Genomic DNA, 13,194 nt, shown 5'->3' on the forward strand with positions numbered 1-13,194 from the left:
GCTCAACTATTTACAACTAGTAAGTATATTTTTGAATATATGGTAGTTCAAACCATGAGATTCCTATGGATGAATTCGATTTTGATATTATGATAGAGGTGTCAGCCTATGGAAGATCCTGGAGGAGACCTCTCTTTTGGCTCACTATCATCACTAGAAAATAAAGATTAGTTGCAATAATTTTTTTTAATTTTATTTAGTCATGTATTAGTGATGGATTATAAGAAAATTAAATTGGCTAGGGATTATCGAAATATTAATTTTTGTAGTTAATTCTATATTTTCTAGCAATGTGGTGTTCACTGTCACTAGCTGATATTTGGCTAAAAGTGTATATTTATATTATAATAGTCTCTGGGCATGCGCGTTGCGCGTGTTTCCATATACAAAATATAGAAGTTTCTAAAATCATATTAATAAGTAGTTGGAAAATATATAAAGAAATGTAAACCATTCATTTTATAAAAATAATTCCATCAAATACAATATAAATATATATATCATACAGATCCTTCTCCATGTTCAAGAAATGACTAATTAATTTGACATTTCAATGAGGAGCTTCCATGATTACTAATGTCCCATTTGTCAAATTATTTGCAGATCAGTAATACATCTTTCTCTCAGTGAACAATTAGTTGGACGCTAGAGGAACGATTAAGTAGGTGATGAAAGTAACCGTAATTTCACAACAGAAAAGAAGAGATGTTAGAATAGCAAATTCTAATAATAAGAAAAATAAGAGAGAACATATAATTAAACAAAAAAATATAAAGGGAAAACACCAAGGAAAAGTATCATATGTGATAGTTGATAGTTGATACTTCTATTTTTCTTAGAAATTACTAATAATTAGCAATAACATAGTCTTCTTATGGCCAACACTAAAGCCTACACATCTTTTTATCAAACAACCTCGGTATCTATAATTCAGTGACAGAGTTAGAATTTCTTCTAAGGGGGTTTGAGATATAAATTGTAAACATATAAAAAGGCCAAAATGGATTCAACATCTATTATATTAACATAAAAAGTTGCTTAGACCATATATAAATAGTGTGATTTTCCGTCAAAGGGAACCTCTCAGGTCTTGCTAGCTCCTCTCATGTCTGCATCCTTCATTTGAGATAGTGAATTCAAAATTATTATAGATGTAGACAAATATTGAGTTTAATCTCCATAACTGAAATGGTACAAAGATTAATTAGATACCTAGATCCATTAGACTTTAGTGGTAAAAAATAAATAAATTCAAACAAATCACAAAAATAAATAAATTCAAGCATAGATAATGAAGCTAAGAGTGAATACTTTTGCATATTATATATGTCATAATATTAAAAAAACAATTCCACCAATAAAATATAAAAGCAAAGGATGAAAAAAATGAATAGAAGAGCAAAAGAAAAGATAAACAAATTTCATGTTCTCACCTTGATATTTGAAGAACGATCTCTTGCAAAATATGAGTGAAAGCTTAGTTTTTTCATAATCTGCATAAAACAGAGATGATATAATATGAATCTCTAATTTCACACAATAAAGGATGCGTTAAGTTTGTGTACATTAATATGCAATAAATAGTAAATTGAAGAAACATTTCAAAAGTTAAAGAGTTATAATTGCAATAAGCAAATAGAATATGAACATACTTCAATGAATGGAAATGGTTATAGCAAATGGTTGCACATAAGCCCAAATATATACATAAATATATGAACCGTTACTTTAATGTATTTTTTAATTTCTAATTAATTAGTTTATATATATTTGATCAATGCAACTCTTTCAATTCTTCTAATTATTTAGCAATGAAGAAGCGCACACACACATAATGTTGAATAAATGTGTAAATTATAACAAGCTTCATTAAAGTAGGACTGGTGAAATGTTGAAAATTCATAAAAGCCTTAATGCACTTTAAATAATAAAAATTACAAGACTTATGTTTAAGACTTTAATTTACGATATAAAATATACTCCTTTTTATTTACAAATCTAAGTTTTTAATTACAAATATATCACTTTTAAATAATACACATTTTATTTGATTTTTTAGGTTAGTGTGCTTATTTTTTGGGACTGATAACAAGATTTTTTTTTTGTCTCCATTATTCATATCAATCACAAAAATATTCTCTTTTATTACTCTCTCATCTTTTCCATTGTTAGTGGCTACATAAAACCTCTATTCTTGATATTATTTTTGGTTCTTTTCTATTCTTGTTTTTTTTAATCACATCTAAATCAAGAACAAAAATTATTTTTGTGATATTTTTTACTATGAAAAATTCCATGGATTCTACCCCTAGAAAGAGCCTAAGGTCAAGACTTCGATGCAATATTAACAACTCAATTGTATGCCCTAAATTATGTTTTGAGTTAAATGCATTCACTCGATCTAATCTCCATAAGTGAATATGAAAGAGCAATTCATGCAATCAATAGTAAAATTTCTTTTTCTGTTCAACTAATTCGCCAAAAAAAAAGGTAAGGAGAAAAATGTTAGTGCAAATTCTCTCATTATTTACCTCCAAATCAGCAAAAAAGAAGATAATGAAAAAATGTTACAACTGTTAATTCGAAAAAAGATCTGCATGATAGTGAATATGAACTGTATCATGTGGTCCATATATAAATTTTCGGAATAATTTTCAAACACAAATATTCTGGTGTATACACTTTGGTGACCGATTTGGTACAATTGTTTATGATATGTTATTTTAATTAGTGATACGTATTGAAGAGTATACTTTTGGACTTTTGGTGGCTGATCTGGTACACTTAAAGATGTTGGTTATGCAAATGGTAGAAGATTATTTGATCTACATAACAAAAGTTATGTGACGAGATCGTCGTATTATCATTCAAGCTATGCCTAGTAACTAACAAAGCAAGTGACTCAACACATAGAAGATGTGTGATTTTCTTTGAGAACAAAGGATGAGTTTCAATAAAATTGAAATGATCTATCTTCGAGTCAATTTTTTTTATTATGTAAATGCAAAATATTTATTTGATCCACATAAAACTTGATTGTAAATGAGATATTTGTTTACATGTGGAAGCACAACAATATCTTGGCATTCAAAGAATCAAACACTAGTAACCACTTATTCAAAATCATGCAGAAATAATATTGATCTATGAAGTAAGTCGAGAGTGTGTTTGGTTGGAATCACGACCTGCCATATTAAGGAAATATGTGATTTTCCTTTAGAAAGGGCTATTTCAGCCACCATATACGAAAATAATGTATAGCTCGATTGAAATGATGATACAATAAAAGGAGACCGGACAAAACATATTTCACAGAAATTATTTTTCACACATGATCTTCAACAAAATGGTGAGATAAACGTTCAAAAGACCCGTTCAAGCTATAATCTTGTAAAATTATTCACTAAGGATTGTCAACATCAATATTTGAGAAGTTGAGATATAAGATTGTAATGCATTGTCTCCGAGATGTCAAGTAATGTTTTTGTCAGAGGAGTAAATATATGTTGAACTTTTTTTCCTTTGGCTTAGGTTTTGCCCCAATGGATTCTCTAGGCAAGGTTTTTAATGAGGAAACAACTAACGCGTATTACAAGATATATGTACTCTTTTTCCTTCACTAGAATTTTTCCCACATGGTTTTTCCTGATAAGGTTTTAATGAGGCATATTATCAGACATTCAAGAGAGAGTGTTGTTAAATATTTATGTGGATGTCTATAACTTCAAGGTGTAATTACATCATAATGTATAGTAACTCCCAAACCTCCATAACATCCCCCCTTGATATTCCTCCATAACTTACATGGTTATTGTCTCCATAACTTTCATGGTTAATGTCATGTTTATAAGTAACCTTTTGTATGCCTCTATGTAATATATAAATAGAGGCATTAGAGTTTATATTGGATACATTTGAAGATTTGGTGAACACTTGAATACTTGAAAGAAAAATAAAAACTTTCTTTTCTTGTCTCCCTATTTCTATTGCTTTCATCTTCTATATTTCTTGTCTTATTTTGCTTTAGTTTATAACACATTATCAACATGAGTCTCTAATATTATTTTCATGATTACTTTTAAGTTCTTCTCATAAAAGAAGAAAATATAATATTTGCTGTCATCTCCTAGGTACTGCTGTGAATAGTATCTCAAAGCTTAGGATGTTGTGCAGTGTAAATTACATGACATAAATCATGTAGTATGTTTCAATTTTCCTCTTGTTGATTTATGATTTTTTTGTTCATCTCGTTTCATGTTAAAATTTATGGATAAATTATAACTTTCAATTGATGATATGAATATTTGTTGTAAACTATAAATTTGAATTTCAAAATAAAATATTGGTGATAATGTTTTGAGGTACTCGTTAATAAAAGGAATAAATTGTAAAGGAATATAGTAAATGACAAAGTTGATCACTAGTGAATTCATTTTGAAGTTGACAAATATAATCAATTATTTTGTGTGTATGTTTGTCTACATTTAATCTATTTATTATTTAAGGTGAAAATTGTTTAGCATCTTAGTGTGTCAATAAGTTGATGAATCAATAAAAATATTTGGTGCATTAAATATTATTTTTATTGGAGGATAATAATAGAATATAAATAGTTTGTTGCTCCTCTGATTCCTTAATTATATTTCATATGTTATTGAAATTTAATTGTGCAAATAATTACAAAGTGGGGTAATATTTTAAAGGTTTGAAGGCGAGTTCAAGTACACTTGGCCTATTACATCATTGGTTAAGGATAAGACAATAGATTTAAATCTTATCACACTAAAAAGAGGTAAAAGATCGGATTCAAGTCTTGATATACCAGAGAACAAGTTGTTGGGTTTATGTCCCATTAATTTATGGTATAAGAATTCTTTATATGGGTAAGACATTGAGTTTTATGTCCTAATGCACCATAGTGATGATATGAGGATGACTAACAGAAACCAATATAATTTTGACTAAAATCATAAAATCTGCTCAATAAATTTGCTCCATTCTCCTATGTGAATGCTAACAATGCATAATATGTTTGAAAAATGGCAAGTGATTGAATGTTTGAATATTAGTGTGGTCAAATGTTAATGGTCATCATTGTGGTAATTAAAAGGAAGAACATTATGGGTTCTTAAGATGACCCTTCAAATGTTAAGGTAATTTTAGTCGTCAAAGTGGTATGAAAGGTTATTGGGCACATTTTTGTTGGTGCAATCCAATTTGAATTTTTTTTATAATTCCTCCGTCAAAATAAAGGAATACAAAATGGTAGTACATTTAGTACATTTGACCTTTTAAAGTGATGTTGAAGCGAGTCACATAAATTTGATAACGTCAAAGCATAACAATGAATTTCTAATAAAAACTTATGGAGAATGTACAAATGGTTATGGTCCATTTCTTGAAGAAAATGTGACTTGTGTTCGTATGGATAAGGACATGTTCATGTATGGTTGAATAAATGTCACATCTCAGCTCTACGTGAGATTTGAGAGAATAAAAAGAAAATAAAAAGTACTTCGACACAAATGGTTATTTGGTCACGTACTTTGTGTACATCACAAATATTGTGGTATATTTTATGATGAACTACCAAAGGACAAAAGAATGAAATAATTCTTTGGTATAAAGGTTGTGTCCATGACCAAAATAAATATTGTTGTGTGGCAACACAAATTTGTCGTTGGTTGTCAAGAAACAAGTCTTGCCCGTAGTAATTTTAACTATGACAATAATAATAATTTCCCCTCTTGAAGGAGACGGTCACCATAAGAATGGTGTTGTAAAATTTGTGGGAGTACACAAAATTAATTGAAAATTTTGAAAGGGCTAATTTGTTACTATCCGGAGGAATGAAAATGTCCATAATATTGGGGTTATAGTAAGTCTCAAAAGAATTTTTTTAAGTTTCGAAGGAATTGAAAAGAAAAATATTATATTGAGACTATAAATTATGAGAAGATTTAATATCTTCAGATTACTACAACCGAAGTGGATTATAAAAATTTATTTGTTGTATACAAATATAGGCATGATGATGAAATCACATGCAAAAGTAAACTAAAAGTTTACTGGAATTCATATCAATTGGCATAACCGGTTGGTCAATCTGGTTCAAATGTGATGCAAAAGAAATTGAGAATTCACATGGCTTATGTTGAAGAAATAAAGATTCTTCAATAATTCTCTTGTGCTACTTCTTCTCATGGTAAAATGATCACTTTACCAACTAAAGTTGAAATTGTATCCCCTGAAATTATTTGAAACATATAAAAAGGTGAACATGAGCCCGTTCACCTGCCATGTGGACCACTTGCTATTATGATATAATAGATGCATCTATGGTATGGTCACATGTGCATTTGTTATCAATTTACAAATTGGTTTTTGTAAGGTTGTTTGCTCGAATTGTTACATTAAGAGCACATTTCCAAAATAAAATTATGTTTATAATGCTAATTGGTTTAACAGAAATTGTATGCCTCCAATTATAACTAGACCATTGATTATGAGAACAAATCTAACAAATAAAATTTGGTAAAAGATGAATTTATTTAACATGTATGCATCAAGCCAACAAGGTTCTCCCATCACAATTGGTTCAAGGTCAGAAATCAAATAATTTCCATCTAAAAAATTGGTGTGTGCACATATGATTTTATTGCTCTACCATGCACAAAGACGAATCCCCAAATGAGATTGGGGGGTAAATGTTAGATTTCCTAACATTAGGGGGAGATGTGATTAGAAGCTGAAAATTATGTGTGGGGTGAATTATCTAGATCCTCGTTAAAAAATGTGAACTTGAAGTTCAAGAAATAATTTATTTGCAAAATATTGAAAATAATTTTCCAGATGTATTTGCTGACCCAATATTATAATTAAGCTGCAAATGTTCCAATAAATGGTCTTTGAAGGATAAAGTTTATGGTACACCAAAAGTGTGATAGACCAACCAATTCCAAACATAAAACTCTTTAAGGAAGGAGAAGAATAAATTATCAAAATGATCATGATAAGGTGTAACATCTCGCAACTAGAAAGAACTAAAAGGAACTTTAAAATCTGGAAATAGTTATTTTTTTTGGAAAGTATAAAGAAATCTGGAAAATTGCAAGCAAGTTAAAGTTGAGTTTTGGTCAACTTCAGACGGCCATAACTACTAGCTCAGGATGAGTTAGGTGTAGTTCCAGGTGTGGTTGGGAAGCTCTTAGAATGATCTTTCCAACGCCGCCAAGTATGCGCGATTTCGAGTTCGTATGAGCAATGCCCTTTGAAAGATGGGTTGTTAAATTAAGGAAAGGTCCAATCCGGAAATATAAGGGGTATTTTAGTCATTTCATTGCCCTATTATTTTAATCCGATTTTAGGAGTTTAATATGGGTCAATTCAGAACTTAGTTAGTTTTAGAACTTGGGATTTCACGCTAGGGCTAAGGAGAAAGGAGAAGAGAAAAGAAGAAGGAGAAAAAGGCAAATTCATCAAGATCGATCAAGGAACTTGGTGTATCGCCAATGATTTACTTCTATCAGGTATGTGAGGCTCTCATAACGTTGAGATCGTTCTCCCACTTGCCAAGCATATTTATTTCAGTTTGGATTCGTCCTTAAAGCATTTGAATATTGATGATCTTGATACCTATTCTTGAATTCATATATTGTTCTTGAATTTGACTGAGTTGGGAAGTTCCTGAGTTCGTTACGTCGCATTATAGGGTCGTTTCGAGTTAGGTTCTTAGGTACATTTGCTGGGTATCTGCATCTAAAAGTAATTTGAGAAAAAGAACTGAGTTTGGGTGAATTGGGGTTGGAAAACGAAGAAGAAATTTCGTCGGACGAAATTAAGGAATGGCCGCGCGTCGCGCGCCCAGATTTGATTTCAGCTTCGCATCTCGGAGCTGGCACGAGGTGTTCTGCCTCAAAAGATATTTTCAAAACCAAAATTAAATTATGCCTCCGCGTCGCGGACCCACCTTCAAATATTAATTTTTGGTCTTTTCTCATGTTTAACTATCTAGAATCATTCCTAAACATCATGAGATCTTTCCAGCCATAAATCTTCATCCTTGAAACCATAATTCAATTCAAGGATCTTAACAGTCAAGAGCAGTTAAGGTCAAAGTCAAGAGTCAAGTTAAGATGAGTTCTTAAAGTTTTCAAAAGTCTTTCACAAATGTTTTAACTTTGTTTTAAGACTTAAGCTTCGAATTTAGGAATGATGTAAAGTTGAAGTTCTTTTTTTCAAAGAAGTATATGGGGACTATGTATTCCCAAAGAGATTTAAAATGTTTTTACATTTAAATAAGAGCGGAAACTGAGATTTCCAAAGAGCCTTCGGGCTTGTTTTCAGAAAAGAGTAATAGCTTTATAAATGAAGCAAACAGGGAAACTGAGATTTCCAAGATAGCCTTTGAGCTAAGTTTTTGAGCACTAATCTCAAATCACAGAAGAAGCATGTTTTTAAAACATAAAGAGCTAATATATTTTGGGAGTAGTATTGAGCACTGATATGGGGGAGAATTCAGACAACTCACAGTCCCCATAAACCATGTAGCCACCATGGGTAGAAAAGGGTCATACTTTTTAGATGAACCCTTTTCACAATAGACTAGTGGATCCACTTAGTAGTTCAGGTCCTATACCTTTGGCCGGGTATAGGATGCGCTGGCAGCGTGAGGTAGATCGCTGTATCGTCACTATAGCTCTTATGTTATGGTTGTTGGTTAGAGAAACTCCCACAGAAGTTATTGTATTTTATATACAACAGTTATTGTATTTTTACATACATTTCAGAGTTATGTTGTATCCTTGTGTATACACAGAGTTGACATCATGTTTTTAAACATCTTTTCTTTATATTGCACTTGTTTTAAACTGCTTTATATTGAAATGAGTTCAGTTAAGTATTCATGAGTTGAGAAGAGCCAAGGTAAGTGTTTCTTTCAGATTCCCTTTCAAGCCTATGTTGTTTTAGCATTCCAACTCGCATACTCGTACATTCAATGTACTGATGCCAGTTGGCCTGCATCGTCTTATGATGCAGACACAGGTAACTAGGATCGGCATTCCGATGCATCATTGATCTAGTGAGCAGTTCAGAGACTGTTGGTGAGCCTCCTTGCATTCTGGAGGATCCATTTCATTTTTTTCTAGTTTAGTTCATTAGGATGTTGTGGGGTTTGTCCCAACATCCATCTCAATTGTTATAGAGGCTCCATAGACAGTAAGATGTTAGTTTTTTAGTCTTTTGATTGTCATTATTCCATGTTGAGACTTGAGTTTGCCTTAATGGCCAGTTGAATGTTCCTTTATAACATTCCAGTTTATTATATGTACTTATCTTTTTTGAGTCTAAGTCTTTTGCTGAGTTAAGTAAGCCAGGCCAAGGGTTCGTTTGGGCCCAACAATGGATTTCGAGTGCCAGTCCCGTCCAATGTGTAGGCTCGGATGGGTGGGGGTGACATAAGGAGACAATTGTTTTATAAAAGCACAATGACATTAAACTTCATAATATCTTGAAAAAGTTTCAGGTACCTGAAAATAATGAAAAATGTTAGTGTTAGCAGCTAAAGAAAAACATACGCCTGAAGAAGAAAAAAGAGAGTCTTTTATTAAGGTGAAGGAAGAAATATATATATAGAAGAAACTCCTAATAATCTGAAGTAAATAATACAGTGTTTGAAAAATAGAATCTTCCTAATAACTAGGAACTAAGTCTACCAACAATAAATGCCTAAAGACTAGGAAACTCACAACTAAAAAACTAAAACAAAAGATATCTTTCTTCTTAAAACATAAAACACATCCTCAATCATGTCATCACGCCAACTCAACATGAACTAACAGTTCACGAGGAAGATTTCAACAAAAAAAATGAAGAGATCTCGATAAGTTATGTCGTATTGGAATAGAGTCAAATGACCGTCGAAAATATCTTTATTATGAAGTAGCACTTAATGCTATAAATGGTGACGAGAATATTGAATTCAAATCTGTCATATAATATGGACATATAAATGATTGGCTAAATAAAATGCATGATTCAAGTATACTTTGTTTCATTGAGAAAAGTGGTGTTTTTGAAAAAGTGATGCTTTTGGACTTATAGTTCATAGATAAAGATATAATGTCAGTGGGGTACAAATGAATCATTGTGTGAAAGTATAACCGTAAATTATAAAGTCTTGCAAAATTTCACAAATCTGACATTATTAAATAGAGATATATTATCCAGTGATGGATGCAATGAGATTTGTTTCTGTCTGGAATTAGATAAAATACTTAAATATGTATAATGAATGATTATTATGTCTAACTAGACGATGAAGGTTTTATGAAAAAAATTGAAGGATTTAAAAGGTCTTAAAGAAATTCCATTGAGTACCCATTGATTTTGATATTACTTAACACATAGAAAGAATCTTTTCGATCTCATAAGAATGATTAGAAAATATCATGTATCAGTCCATTTGGTGCATTTAAAGATTGTTGGTTATGAAAATGCTAGAAGATTATTTGATTTACGTAATGAAAGTTATGTGAAGAGATCGTCATATTATCATTCAAGCTATGCCAAGAAACTAACAAAGCAAGTGATTCAACACATAGAAGATGTGTGATTTTCTTGGAGAATAAAGGACGAGTTTCAATAAAATTGAAATGATCAATCTCCAAGTAAATTTTCTTTTGATTATGTAAATATAGAATATTTATTTGATCCACATAAATCTTGATCGTAAATAAGATATTTGTTTACATGTGGAAGCACAACAATATCTTGGCATTCAAAGAATCAAACACTAGTAACCACTTCTTCAAAATCATGCAGAAATAATATTCATCTATGAAGTAAGTTGAGAGTGTGTTTGGTTGGAATCATGACCTTCCATATTAAGGAACTGCGTGATTTTCCTTTGGAAAGGGATATTCCAGCCACCATATACGAAAATAATGTATTGCTCGATTGAAGGAATGATACAATAAAAGGAGACAAAAAAACATATTTCACAGAAATTATTTTTCACACATGATCTTCAACAAAATGGTGGACGTTCAAAAGACCTGTTAAAGCTATAATCTTTAAATATTATTCACTAAGAACTGTCAACATCAATATTTGAGAAGTTGAGATATAAGATTGTAATGCATTGTTTCCGAGATATCAAGTAATGTTTTCATTAGAGGGAGTAAATCTTTTTTCATTGGCTTTGGTTTTTCCCCAATGGGTTTTCCAGCAAGGCACTTAATAAGGCAACAAGCAACGCGTATAACAAGATATATGTACTCTTTTTCCTTGATTGAAATTTTTCCCACGTGGTTTTTCCTTATAGGTTTTAATGAGGCATATTATCAGACATTCAAGAGAGAGTGTTGTAATATATTTATGTGTATGTCCATAACTTCAAGGTGTATAGTAACTCCCAAACCTCCATAACCTCCCCCCATGATATTCCTCCATAACTTACATGGTTACTGTCTCCATAACTTTCATGGTTAATGTCATATTTATAACTAACCTTTTGCATGCCTCTATGTAATACTATAAATAGAGGCATTATAGATTTGGTTATCAATTGAATACTTGGAAGAATAAGAAAAACTTTCTTCTCTTGTCTCCCTATTTCTATTGCTTTCATCTTTTATATTTCTTGTCTTATTTTACTTAAGTTTTATAATAAAATTTTAAATTTTAGTCCTTGTGATACTTTTAACCATTTATTTGATAAGTAGGAGCTAAGAGAGTAAAATTAGAATTTTATTTAATTTACTTTGATGAGAAGGAGCGTAGAGGGTGTATTTAAATTTAATTTAATTTAATTTATTGAGTAGGAACCAAGCAAATTTCAAATTTTAATTCTTGTCGTATTTTCTTAATCATTTCATATAGAAAGTAAGTTACATCTAGACTTTTTTTAAAATGATATTATTCTTAAATATGAATTATTAATACAACTTTAATAAAATACATGAATAATTAAATAATTAATAAATTTTAAAATTTGTGAAATCTTCAGATTCAAAATATCACAAATGACTATTTCAATTAATTAAAAATTGAAGGTGTTTAATAAAATATTATAGGGATTAGTATCACGATTTTTTGATATTTCAGGAGCTAAAAACAAATATAGTATGTAACAACATAAAGTCAAAATGATTCAAAAAATATTTTTGACTCTTATAAACACTTATTTTACTATGAATTCAAGAAGTTTGACCAAAATGTGAAGGTCCAAATTTGAAAGTCAAACCACTTATACAAAGGATATCTAAGAAGAGATCCAAAATATTCTACTACCATTTATGGAAAACGAATAAGAAGAGATCCAAAATATTCAACTACCATTTATGGAAAATTACTTATTATACATGAGTTCATTCTTACCAAATAATATGACAATTGATCACTATAAATATACTCGTGGTGTCAGTATTCTACATCAAATTTTCTTACATTCATAAAGTAGAAGTTATTCCATGTAAAGAAAGATTAAGGTCACTAACATAGAAAAGATGTTGAAAACTCCCATTAAAAAAATTGAAGATTGTTGAGCTTCTACAACTGAGCGAGATCTTGGAGGCATGAAAGAAGTTGAAGATTTGGCGAAGCAACAAATGGAGCGTGTTATTGCATTTCCATATCAAATCCTTAGAAGTGCATTGACTCCTCTACGGATGAGTAAAAATTTTCGTCAAGTTTCGATGTTGGACCAAATAGGTTTATTATATTTATCATATTTATGATTTGATTTTACTTTTCATTTTTTTTATCCTAATATGAAATGATATAAAACTTATGTCGTTTATTTAGTGTGTGATAATTTTCCATTTATTTCAATGTCAATAAATGAAAAATTAACACATACTAAATAAAAGACATAAGTTTTTTTTCATCTCGTATTAGGATAAACATACTGAAATGTAAAATTCAAATAAAAAATATGGTAAATTTAATACGACCTAGTTGGTCCAACATCGAAACTTGATGAAGATTTTTACTCATCCTTAGAAGGAGCCAATGTATTTCCAAGGATTTAATATGGAAATGCAACACCACGCTCCATTTGTTGCTTCGCCACATCTTCAACTTCGTCCAATTTTGCCTTCACGATCTTGCTCAGTTGTTGAAGCTCAACATTCTTCAAATTTTTAATGAGAGTTTTTAGCATCCTTTCTATGTTAGTGACCTTGATCTTTT

This window comes from Solanum verrucosum, unplaced genomic scaffold (assembly GCF_900185275.1).
Source record: "Solanum verrucosum unplaced genomic scaffold, falcon-dt-bn FXZP01000115.1, whole genome shotgun sequence".
NCBI classification, from domain to species: Eukaryota; Viridiplantae; Streptophyta; class Magnoliopsida; order Solanales; family Solanaceae; genus Solanum; species Solanum verrucosum.